Genomic DNA, 12,493 nt, shown 5'->3' with positions numbered 1-12,493 from the left:
TGTCACAATCGATTTAGAACCTCATAACATGATGTTGCCATGGTTTTCCCACCCCGTCAGCAGCAGGCTTTCCATGCATCCAGGAAGCACACGGTACATTCTGAGATGGTGACTCTCGAGGCACTAGTTCATGCCTGCACCCTGAACATGAGAGGAACAGTCTGCGGGGGAAGCCTTGGCTCCAAATGGTGACATACAAAACTCTCTTGATCCTTTTTGTAGGTGTTTTTTGTTTTTTATTGTTTTTAGTTATCTGTGGACAGGGGTCTGTATGTGGGTATGTGCACGTGAGTGCAGGCACCTGTGGAGACCAGAGAGGCAGGCATTGGATCCCCTGGGGCTGGAGTCACAGATGGTTGTGAGCTGTCCGATGGTGGGTGCTGAAACAGAACTCATGTCCCCTGCAAGAGCAGCCAGTGCTCTTAACCACTGGGCCGTCTCTTCAGCCCCTGCAGTACTCCTTAAGAAGCTGCTTGTCCCATGGGAAAGGTGACCTTCTTCTTGTCCCAATTGGGCCACTTGTCTTCATAGTTACAATGTGGCTGGTGTATGTGTGAGATGTTCCTTCACCTACATCTCCCGCTGTCCACTGAGCACATACTGGGGCTGCTTCTGTGATTTTTCTCTAGCATCTATCTCAACAACGGCTTCCATGAAAGCATGTACCCCCCAGGACTACTCTAGAGACGGGAAAACAAAAAGGCTCCCCAAATTCCCATGGTCAGCAGGGACTCTGGGGCTTGCCTCAGAGTCACAGCTGGCTCTGAGCATGTCTCTGCTCCACACTGTGTCAGCTGAGCCTCATTCTGGAGCGACTGCTCTCTTCAGCGAGCAGGAATGGGTGGCAGACCCAGTCCTGACATCCCTTTGCTCTTTAGAAACTAACTTCGCATAACCTTTGACCTTGGCTCTTTGACCTCTCCTATGAGGACCATCTGACATCTTCAAGTCTTTTTAGCTCAGTGGTTGTTTATTTACTTACACTCATGAGGAATGTCGGCTGCCTCCAGTACAGGTGTCAGAGGGATTGCAACCTCCTGATGTAGGAGCCTGTGCTGTGGCCTCAGTCCCCGGAGGGGTGGGGAGACTCCATGAGCCTGAAGAGTGCTGCTGGGAGGCCACCTGGGTCTGGACGGCAGCAAACCTCTCCTTTAGAAGAGGGGGTCTGTCACCCAAACTGCCAGACCCCAGGAAGAGGTGAGCTGAGACGTCTCAGACTGTGGCGACCTTTCTAGAACTTCCCCTCCGGCAAAGACTTGTTCCACAGCCTGCACCTTGTGTGCTGTCTGTGAAATATGAACAGGCCCGACTGTCTCGTCATATCCCCTGGTTCTCGTAATCTTGCTGGATATCCAGATCTTCAAGGGAGACAGTGCTGAAGGAGCCACTCTGCCTGGACACACAGGACAGCAGCAGGACACGTGCCCAGGGACCTCCTTGGAGCAGAGTTTGTGGCTGAACTGGAGGGATTCCAGGTCCAGAGAAGGTGTCCACACCCACTCCTTGAAGGCCGGTGACTCTGGAAGTGGGAGGATGCAGCTGGCTTGGGAGGGGGCCGCAGGGACACTCCACAGCTTCCTGCCTAGGCAGGGTGGGGGAGGGGAGGGGTTGGGTAGGGCAGGGCAAGGTGTGATGTCTGATTAGGTCTGCCTCCACCCCCTTTGTCCTTCAGGAAAGGCCATCCAATAGGTCAGATGATGGGCTCTGCTTTCCCTGCCCAGCTTTCTTTGGCGCTGTGTCTGAAGAGCTGAATCACTTTAACTGGCATCTGGTGTCCATTCTCCACCATTGGGGTACAGTGAGCAGAAGCCTCAGGGTGTCCCCCTCGATGTCCAAAGGAGTAGGGTCTTGAGAGGGGTAGGGTCCCCTCTGCCACCCCCCCCCCCCAAGAAACTGTATACAAACCCTGCCTTCTGCTCAGCTCTCTGTGTTTCTTAGGCTGTTTTCCCGACTCAGCTGTGCGGATCACCTCTGGGCCCTGAAGAACTCCTGGTTTTACTGACTCCATTTTCACACCTCCAGTGTGGTGATATTTTATTTGTGCTCTAACAAATAAAGCTTGCCTGGAGATCAGAGGAAAAAGCCAGTTATTAAACATAGAATTATATTAAACATAGAAGTCAGGCAGCACACGCCTTTAATCCTATCCGTCGGGAGGCAGAAGGCAGAGATCCATCTGGATCTCTGTGAGTTCAAGGCCACACTGAGAACAGAGCCAGGTGTGGTGGCACACACCTTTAATCTCGGCACTAGTTAACCATAGAGTTCTGGAGGTCTGCACAGACAGACAGAAGGTGATAGAGCTGGGCAGAAAGAGGAAATGATGTAACTGGGCGGAGAGAGGAAGTAAGATAGCAGGGCACAGAAAGGTATGTAGGCCTGAGTATACAGGAAGTAGCTCTCTCTTGGGCTGAGGGTTTCCTAGCGGTAAGAACTCATGCTTGGCTTGTTCTATCCCTCTGATCTCTCAGTTTTCACCCCAATATCTGGCTCCGGTTTTTTTTTTTTTTTAATTAATAAGACTGTTTAGCAATTCGTGTTACACTCCAGTGGTTGTCTGTTGCCCAGGGCCCAGCCACAGTGAAGTGAGGTGTGGCCTCTCCCCCAGCCCCACAGAAGCCCGGTGCTCCCCACTTCCTATATAATAAATGCCCTGTTACCACTACCCAGAGCAGCAACAGCAATTTCACATCTCTGCCCATCCCCCAGCAGTATGACAGTGACTCTATCCCCTGTGAGGAGCACAGAGCACCTCACAGATGTAGCACCGTGGAATCAGCCACCCAGCTGTTAGCAGTGGAAATCCGGTGATAGTCACCCGGTTCCCTTCCCACTTAAGACTGTGTCTTGTAGCAGAGGACATGGCTGAACCAAGTACAGGCGCCTTGGTCACCCAGAAGAAGCCGGAGGAGAGCCCCACGGTGCATGGTCAGAGTTGGGCAGCTCCGCTCTCTCCACAGCCGAGGGTAATCATGTCCCAGTGGGATCTCACCCATCCCCACAGTGTGTGCGGTGTTGTGACCTGCAGCAGACATCAAGTGCCCACAAATCCTCAGGGTGGAACACAGCGTGACCCGTCCCCCCAGCCGTGGGGAGGAGCCTCAAGGAGTATGAGCTGGGGTGGGGGGTGGGGTCATTGTGAGAGAAGCCTCTCAGAACTCTGCCCCCCCCCCACCCCCCACCCCCCCCCCCCGGACAGGATGGGCATCCACAGATGTAGGATGTGAGCTTTGTGGAGGGAGGCTGGACAGTGTGTGAAGCCACTGCAAGATGGGCTGGGTGGCTCAGGGGTCTGTTCTCGGGGGAGCAAAGCCACAGAGTCCCCGAGGGATGTGGGAGGGTAGACGGTGGTCAGAAGGATGCTTGGAGAACCAAGAGTACACTTTCAAAACAGCCATCTGAGGAGCTGGCCTGGCCTGCGCGGCCAGTTGCCTGCCTGGCCTGCGCGGCCAGTGCCTTTCTTCTTTTCTCCGTTCCACTGATTAACTCCACGAGCCGGCAGGCATCATTCAGAAGCAGCAGCCCAGCAGCCCAGAAGCCATGAGCTCCCTCCTCTTGTAGACTGCATCCACCCTCTGGACTTTCTTCCCAAGGGACTTCACTCACTCTGGCGGGAAGTTTTCAGTTCCCATGACCCAAGGCAGAACACCGGTGGGAAAGATTGCCCTCAACTCAAAAGATTTTGGGTATCCAAACATCAAAACTCAGCACTTGGACATGGCGTCTGGGTCATTACAATGCTGTGCCCTTAAGTAAGTGACAGAAATATCCTAGATGAGGTCATTTTACTCTGTTGGCAGCACATCCAACTGACTGTAGGCTCTGTTGCATGGATTGTGAAGGGACTCACTACTCAGATGCTGAAAGCAGCATCCCTACGGTCCGTTCGGTGACAATCGGTGGATGCTGCCTTGTGTTGGCTTTCTACTGGAGTCCTAACACATGAAGGTAACTACAGATCCACGCGCATGGGCATGGCTGCCCATCCTGGGCCAGGCAGCAATGTCAGACAGGACTCAGTCCTTGGAGAAGCAGCACTTGGAGGCTGGAGGTGGACAAGCAGGGCATGTCTGTCCCACCCACCCGTGGCGACGGGCAGACATGATCGAGCTTCTGATGGCCAGGAGCAGACAATTTGATCATCCATATAGCTGCAGCGATTGTGGCTCAACACATATGTTTAAATCCATGAGTTCTTAATTAAACTGGAAAATAATTGGCGCCGGTGGAGGATGCTAATGAATGATTCATTATCCTAACAACTAGTAAATAAGGAGAAGGTACCAAATACTCATCCCACCTCCCCAATATAAACTGCACAACTCATAATTAGACTTACAATATCAGGAAAAAAATTCTTCTTAGAGCTGTGTCCAGCTGGTTAGTGGAGGAGAGAAGGCGGTGGCCTCAGGGTCTGGCCTTCCTGAAACCCGGGAGGTCACCATGTGTCTTGAGATGCTGAGCGTAAGGGCATTCGCAGTACAAAAGGGATTGGGGTGTCTCAGAACTGTCAGGAACTGGTCCTACCCTCCCCACCCAAACAGACTCTGTCTACCCCCTCCCCATATAATTACAGTTCAAAGGCAGCAGAGGAGGCTGGAGGCAACTAGGAGAAGTGAGCTGTGGGCATCTCACCTTGAGGATGGCTGATGAATGGATGGCTGCTTCCCAGCAGTAATAATAAGGAGAGAGGGAGAGAGAGCCAAGGAATGGAGATTGAGACCTGCAACTTCGAAGTCAGGAAACATTTGGAATCACAGTCGTGCGAGTCTTATTTTTAATCTTGGCTCGAGTTAAAAGGTAACTTGAAAGAAAAAAAAAGTATTATCAGCTACATGACAGTTAACTGAGAAACAAACCATGCCGATTCGATATTTTGTGGTGTTAACAAATTACTGTTAATTTTCACATAATCTTAATTTAAAAAGAGAATCCTTCTTTGAAGATTCACTCTTAAATCTTTATATATAGCCTTATACATTTGCGATTTGCTGGGGATCAGGGATAGAATCAGCAAGACTCTAAGAACTGCTAGTTGACCCTTGTCAGTGGGTGCAAGACCGCTCACCAGAGTTCTCTTCACTGTCGCAGGTTTGATATGAGTTTTAAAATGAAAACAGACACACACGCACACGCACACACACACACACACACACACACACACACACACACACACACACACACACACACACATACACACACGCCTGTGTGCTCGGACATATGCATATGTGCGCACACACACTTTCAGACTCACAGGCTCAGACGACAGATTGCTTCCACAGGGAGATTTTTTTTTCTATATGTGTAGCTTTCTTGAGTGCACACATGCTCAACATAAACACACCCAGATACACAGTCCGCTCATGTCCTTAAGCATACACATTCAGATAGTGAGACCCATGACATAATTGCTTTCCCTGGTGGAGATAATGCACACGGGAGCCGGTGAGTAAAAAACATGAACCGTGAAGTTATGCTGCAAAGTTTAGGAAACTTTCGGAGGTTACATTTTGACATGCTCGGATCTTGCTTTTAACAATGACAGAGTGCTACACAAAAACACGGCGCTTCCTCCGGTATTGGGTCTTTATCTTGTCTTGACAGATTATTGCTGGTTAAATTGTAGAGCTGACTTAAAGGCAGGACTCTTCAACGGAGTCAGAAATTAAGGCTTCACCAAATGGTAATAAAGCTATTAAAAATGCAAACAGCAAACAGCTACCCTGTGCAGGTTAGACAGCTAATCCAAACTAGCAGTTTAAAAAGCAGAGCAATTACACTTTTATTTAAATGCAAGGAATATGAGCAAGAATAGAATGAGGAGCCTTGTTTAAATGCATTCTTTTGAATATTTATTAGAAATAATACATGTAGTTAAGCCACTTATCTGATTTCAGCGAACAAGTAAAATGCAAAAGATCAATTTTCATAATTATAGCAAAGAAGTCTGTCTTTCATAAAAATCTCATTAATAACACCATTATTACTGAAAAAATATCTCGGTATTATTATTGTTATTCTAATTATCAGCAAAATGCTACTGATAATGTTGTCATAAAATTTCCTTTTAGTATCCTATTAAGAGAGACCCACTAAGTACTGGTTTAAGTTCAATCTAGACCCTAAGTGGCAGCATAAAGATGTTCTTTGTGTGTTTGGGAAATACGTCCTGCGTATAATTACAGAAATCACTATGAGTTTGGCAAACAGGGCCTTATGAGGATATATATGTCCAGGCGTGGTCGCGTGGCCAAACAAGTGTGCAGATGCACACATCCAGAGTGCCGTGCAGGACAGTGGTGAGCGTTGTGGGGTCCCGCCATCATCCTTTAACCAGATATTGCTGCTAATGGTGGAGAGTGGAAGCTGCCTGTAAAGTTAGTGCATGTGAGAGCTTTAGCTTCACGGTTAGGTCACACTTGTGCTTCGCTGACACACTTTCGGGGAATTGTTCCCTGATAGTGAGCAGAAACTTTTACTGCAGGCTGGGAGCATCACCTGCGGCCCAGGGTTCCCTCGCAGAGCCCCACTGGAGGAGGCTGCATTCACTCCTTGATTCCTGACAGTTGAGCAGAAGTGAGGCAGTGGCCAGCCCAGACCTTGGCAAACATTGCTTTAACAACACAAAATACAGCAGGAAGAAGATTCTGAGACTTCTGTGTGCAGGGTGAGAACTATTACAGGGGGGAGGGTTCGAAGCAAAATTAACTACGCAGTTATTGCCGAGACTGTTCCCAGTCCCCATAAAAAAACGTGATGCCGCAAACTCTCCGCGGCTTTGTTTTTTCCCACCCTGGCTCTCGGTGCATGGGCAGGGGGCAGAGTGGTGCACAGTCCTGCCTCTTGACAGGAGCTGCATTCTTCCTGTCTGGAGACCCACAAAGAAGCTGGTGATGCCTTGTGTGCTCGCCAGCACTGGGGGATGATACAGATGACTGATTAAACAAACAAAAAGTAAAGCACTTAATTTAATACCTGTGTGTGAGCATATTTAAATATCACTGTGCTGGCATGAATAAAGGCTTATGAATACGTAAAGCAGCCAAATGCTGAGCCTTGTTTAGAGTCACAGCTAAAGGACTGCTTTGAATTGGAACAAATAATAATTTTTGACAATGTAAAGGAGTGGAAATAGCCACAGTGAAGTAAAAGCTTTATTTTTAACTTTGCTTATTTATGTGTCAGCTCACAGCTGAATACATTAAAAAAAAAATTCTGGAAGGGAGAGGTCACCTTGGATTCCCCAGTGGTCTGTCATGGCCACTCCGAATGGAGTGGGAAGGAGGCACCAGAGAGCTCTACCTTTGGGGGGACGTGTGCATTTCCAGGGTGTAGATTGACTGTGGCTGTGGGGGGGGGGCATTCTTCTTTAGAGGAAGGCAGCTCATCTCAGAAGCTTCCAGAACTGCCCTTACTAATATAGGCAGAAGGGACCTCAGTGGGTGAGGTAAGGGCTCTCCTTATTCCTGGGACAATAAAACCTGTGGGCAGTCTTCTACCCTGTCAAGCAGTTCCCTGCACAGCCCAGCTGCAAGGAGCCCTTGGCCTGAGAAGGCACCCTGGGCAGTTGAAGGATAGGCTTAAGATCTCCTTGATCCCGAGTGGAAGCAGGTGCCCCCATGTATGCCTGGTGGCCCTAGACCAATCAGCCAGTCCCCCAGAACTACCCAAATCCAGGACTCATGACCTCTGAACATACAGCTCTTTGGGCCCTCCCTGCTCTACCAGCAAAGCTCTTGTCTCTGCTAGGAGGAAGAAGAGATATAGATGTTATAAACAGTGCAGGAGACTGTATTGCCCCAGGGTCAGCTCTGGGCTGGGGGATCCTGGGTGGATGGATACAACCAGAAGGAGGGTGTAGGGGTCAACTAAGACCTGAGGGATGGGGACTCAGTCAGATTTGGGGAAAGGGAGCCTAAGGCTGCTGGGAAGTCTGTTTCTCTGGAAAGTCCCTCCTGGTCTGTCCCATGGAAAACATGTGACATGACTGAGGCACGCAGGGGAGGTAGCCCAGGAAGAACCTGGTGACCAGGAGGTGTGAAGGTTGTAGAAATTGGGCCGAGGAAGAATGGCTGGTGTGAGCATCCCGCAGGCTGAGACTGGGGTGGGGGAAGCTGGAGTTAAGCCTCACTGTGGCGATGTTCAGAATGCAGTTTGATGGCACTAACACACCGGTCACACAGTGAGCGAAACAGCCTTGGGAGGCTTACCAAGGAGGAGCTCAGCTTCCCTGTTAACATATGTCCAGTGAAAACAACTCCACATCCTCACACCTGGCACTGGGCGGGCACCTTTGTAGACCAAACTCAGCTTCTGAGGCCATGGCTTCTGCAGCTGGCGGGGAGGGAAAGATGGCCTTCTGATGGCTCTCTGCCACACACACCAGATGGCCACAGGTCTTTGTGACAGTTTCTAGTTAGTCCCATATGGTGGTATCCAAGAGGGCTGCAAAGTGTTGGGGAAAGGGCCTGAGCTTTCCATGGTACCTTGAAGGAATGTTATCTAAGCAAGGACGGGAATACTAGAGGTGGAAAAGGTGCCTTCTGCTCTGGGATGGACCTGAAGGAGCCCGTATGTTGAAGGCTTCAGGCCTTGGGTACCGTTACTGGCAGTTGATAAAACCTTTAAGAGATGTGGTTCAGTATGGACCGTAAGTCACTGGGAATGTGTTTTCAAGGGGATATTAGAAACCCGGCTTTCTTCTTTCAGCTTCCTGGCCACCATGAGGTGAGCATCCTTGTTCTACTCTGACCATGATGGTTTTTGCTTTGCCAGAAGCCTAAAGCAACAGACGGACTGACCACAGGTCAGTACCTCTGAAACTGTGGGCCAGAATATATCCTGTATGTTGATTTTCCCCAGTACTCTGTAGCAATACTTGGATATGGAAAGGTAACCAACATGTTTCTCCCACTTGCTTTTAAAAAAAGCTTAAAAATAGTTTTTGATCAGTGCTGTTGAGTCGGTGCTGGGGCAGGGGAAAACAAATTACTAAAAGAAAGGGAAAGTAATCTAAGCTTGGTTGTCTTTGCCAGGAGAGTTGGCATATACAGTATATATTTATTATTATTTCCTTGAGAACTTGTTATAGACACCCGGACTTCTCAGTGTCCAAGTCTGCCTGTTTCCTCGTGTGGGGTTCTTCCGTCTGAGGAGCAGGCTAGCCGTGAGGTAGATAGGAGCCAGGTGGAGCCTGGTGGCAGCTGGGATACAGTCTGTCTGGCATCCAGTCAGGCTATGAATATGCTTAGGGTTCCTTTCTGCTTCCTCTCACCCAGTGTCCCCAGGACTGCACAGGACACTGTGATGATGCCTTCATTTACATCATGACACCAAGGCACCACTGTGCCTTTTCTTTTTAGGGAGCATTGTTCTTCACACACAGTTACATTCAGAATATAGAGAGAATATAGTTGTTTTTTTGAAATACTCTCCTTGGGGCATCAAAGTCAGAGGGACTTAGGCTGCCCACCTTGACCAATGGCTCCAGAATCCGACCGGTGTGACTCCCTTGGGATTAAATCAACATTTCATCTGTTCCTGGTCAGTCACACTGGTAAACACCAGTGGCATTTTTATCGAGAGGGGTGGTTGATATTCTTTTGTCTTGCTTTGTAACTTGGGCTGGCCTCAGACTCTCCGTGTAACCCGGCAATCTTCCTGTCTCTGCCTCATAGAGTGCAGACGGGAGGCCACGATGCCAGCTGCCGGTGGAGCTTTGTGAAGGTCTGATGCATGAGGCTATGGGCTAGTTAATGTCAGTAGGGGAGCAGCCTCAGGTGGGCATGATCATGCAGCCATCCCAGAGGAGGAAGCTGACCGTGCAATCCATGCTCTGGGCAGGTGTTGTTTTTAGCTAAAGGCCAACCATTCGTTAACATCCACACTAGGAATAGGGGAAGGGCCTGCTATTCCCATGAGTCTGAAGCACTGGTGTCCTGGACATGGCCGAGCTCATGTCAGTGACACACGTTCACTCAGGACTTCATCTGCTCCCCACAACACCTCCTCATCTAGATAAGGCACTTGAGAGTCTGGCTCCTTCACTTGCATGTATGATGTACATACATACCACTCTCCAAGCAAAGAGCCTAGCAACCTTGGACACCTGCTCCCCACACACACTTATGATCGTTACTTGTGCACCCCTTTTGAACAATAGTAAGAGCTTATTCTTTCCTAGTAACCATCAAACTTGGTGTGTATTCAAATACATTCTCAATGTATTCAGGTATGAAGAGTGGAAAGGTCAGTTCAGCCTGAGCTGGTCTTGGCTATACGTGCAGAAAGACAAACTGTCCTCAAAGTGAACTTAATAATCTGCTATTTATCATCTTATGAATCAGATGCATTATGAGAAAGGTCATATAAGGAGAACAAAGGTCTGTATGATCTAAACTTGTCAATCAGAATGAAGAACTCGGATCTTAGCGGATCTCAGCAGGTAAGTATTTACTACCAAGTCTGATGACTTGATTTGGATCCTTGGATCCCAATGGTAGAAGGAGAGAACTGACTCCTGCAAGTTGTCCTTTGACCTCCACATCCTTGTGGTGACACACACGAACCCCAACGTATAAACACACTCAAAATAAATAAATGCAAAAAAAATTTATCTTAAAAAATGACTCCTTCTCTTGATCCCCACAAAAGGAAACCCCAAACAATGATCAGGGCCCTTAAATGCCTTCATCATATGCCTACTTTCTTTTTTTTTTTTTTCTAGACAGGGTTTCTCTGTGTAGCCCTGGCTGTACTAGAACTTACTCCGTAGACCAGGCTGGCCTCAAACTCACAGAGATCTGCCTGTTTCTGCCTCCCTGAGTGCTGGGATTAAAGGCGTGTGCTACCTCCACCCAACTGGTTCAGAAGGTTTTTTTTTGTGGCTTTGCTCTAAATAAAATTCCCTTCTACTTTTGCAAATCCATGTTAGTCTTTATTTGGATTCTTGGAGAAAGAGGCAGAGAACTTGGAAATACCTGGAACAGCGATAGCCAAAGAGAGGTCTTTGAAAACTCTCACATCCGTTTTTAAGCAGGCTTTGCCGCATTTCTTCTGGGTTCATGCACAGAGACGTCTCCAGTGTCTCCTGGGCCACCAGCAGGATCTCCCACCAAGACCTTGAAGAAACACTTCTAAGGGTAGCTTGGGACCTCTTGTAGGACAGAAGCTCTCTAGCTGCTACTGCTCGCTGCTCTGGTTGCTTCTGCTTTCTTCCCCCCTCCTCCCCCTCTCCTCCCCCCTCTCCCCTCCTCCTCTTCCCTCCTCCTCCCCCTTCCTCCCCCTTTCTCCCCCTTCCTCCCCCCTCCTCCCCCCTCCTCCCCCTCCTGCCCCCTCCTCTCCCCTCCTGCCCTCTCCTCCCCCCTCTCCCCTCCTCCCCTCTCCTCCCCCCTCCTCCCCCTCCTCTCCCCTCCTCTCCCCTCCTCCCCCCTCCTCTCCCCTCCTCCCCCCCTCCTCCCCCTCCTGCCCTCTCCTCTCCCCTCCTCTCCCCTCCTCTCCCCTCCTCTCCCCTCCTCCCCCTCCTCCCCCCTCCTCCCCCTCCTGCCCTCTCCTCCCCCTCCTCTCCCCTCCTCCTCCCCCTCCTGCCCCTCCTCCCCCCTCCTCTCCCCTCCTCCCCCTCCTCCCCCTCCTCCATCCTCTTATTCTCCCCACTGCCCCCGCTATTTCGGGGCCCCACTGAGCTGCGACCCCATCACATTGGTGCTCGAAAGCTGGTTCCTGCACACCCCCATCTTCCCCAGTTCAGCGTGTTTGTTGGTGTGGCCATGTGCTCGAGCAATGGACTTTCTTTGCACAGGAAAGACATCCAGACAATGTCTTGCGTTGAGACAGGGGACCACGGTGGTTTTGCTGGCTTAACTGAGCAGCCTTGCTGACCACGGAAAGACCAATGCTGCAGACAGCCCGTGTGTCCATGGTAACAAGCGGTTCAACATTAACTTTTCAGGATCTAAAGGAGGTAATTACTTTCTTCTCTACGTTTGTGTAGTTCATAATAGCAATAATACTGTCCCACCCCTAGGCCAGACAACTCCTGGTGACTAGTGAGCAAGTGGCCATTTTCATTTATGTGTTTTTTTCTTAAGGGCCTTTGATTTCACCCCAGGATTTTAAACTTGCTAACTGCCAGAAAAATGTCCCTGTAGGTCGTGACTGCCTCCACACTCGGGGTTTTAAAACAAAGAGCGTCCTGCTGTGTGGCCCAGGCCTGCTCCCGGTGTTTATGAGAACTGGTGCTAAGCACCTCTGGGAGAGAGCAAGTGATGTAACGGACTATAACAAAGGAACAAGTCCTGTCAACTACCACAGCGCTCAGCCGTGCAGAGTCATCAGGCCCTCAGGTTCCACAAACGAAACCGGGAACACCTCCTCAGGGCTCATCCACCACCCCTGACGCACGCGGTAATTCAAACTCTCTTAGCACATGCTCCACCATCAGATGCATGCCAAGTGGGGAGGCAGCCGTAGGGATGCGTTCCTTCATCAAGAGGGC

The sequence above is a fragment of the Peromyscus californicus genome, unplaced genomic scaffold, assembly GCF_007827085.1.
Source record: "Peromyscus californicus insignis strain IS unplaced genomic scaffold, ASM782708v3 Scaffold_23__1_contigs__length_62951481, whole genome shotgun sequence".
Taxonomy (NCBI): domain Eukaryota; kingdom Metazoa; phylum Chordata; class Mammalia; order Rodentia; family Cricetidae; genus Peromyscus; species Peromyscus californicus.
Note: the sequence above shows the minus strand (reverse complement) of the source record.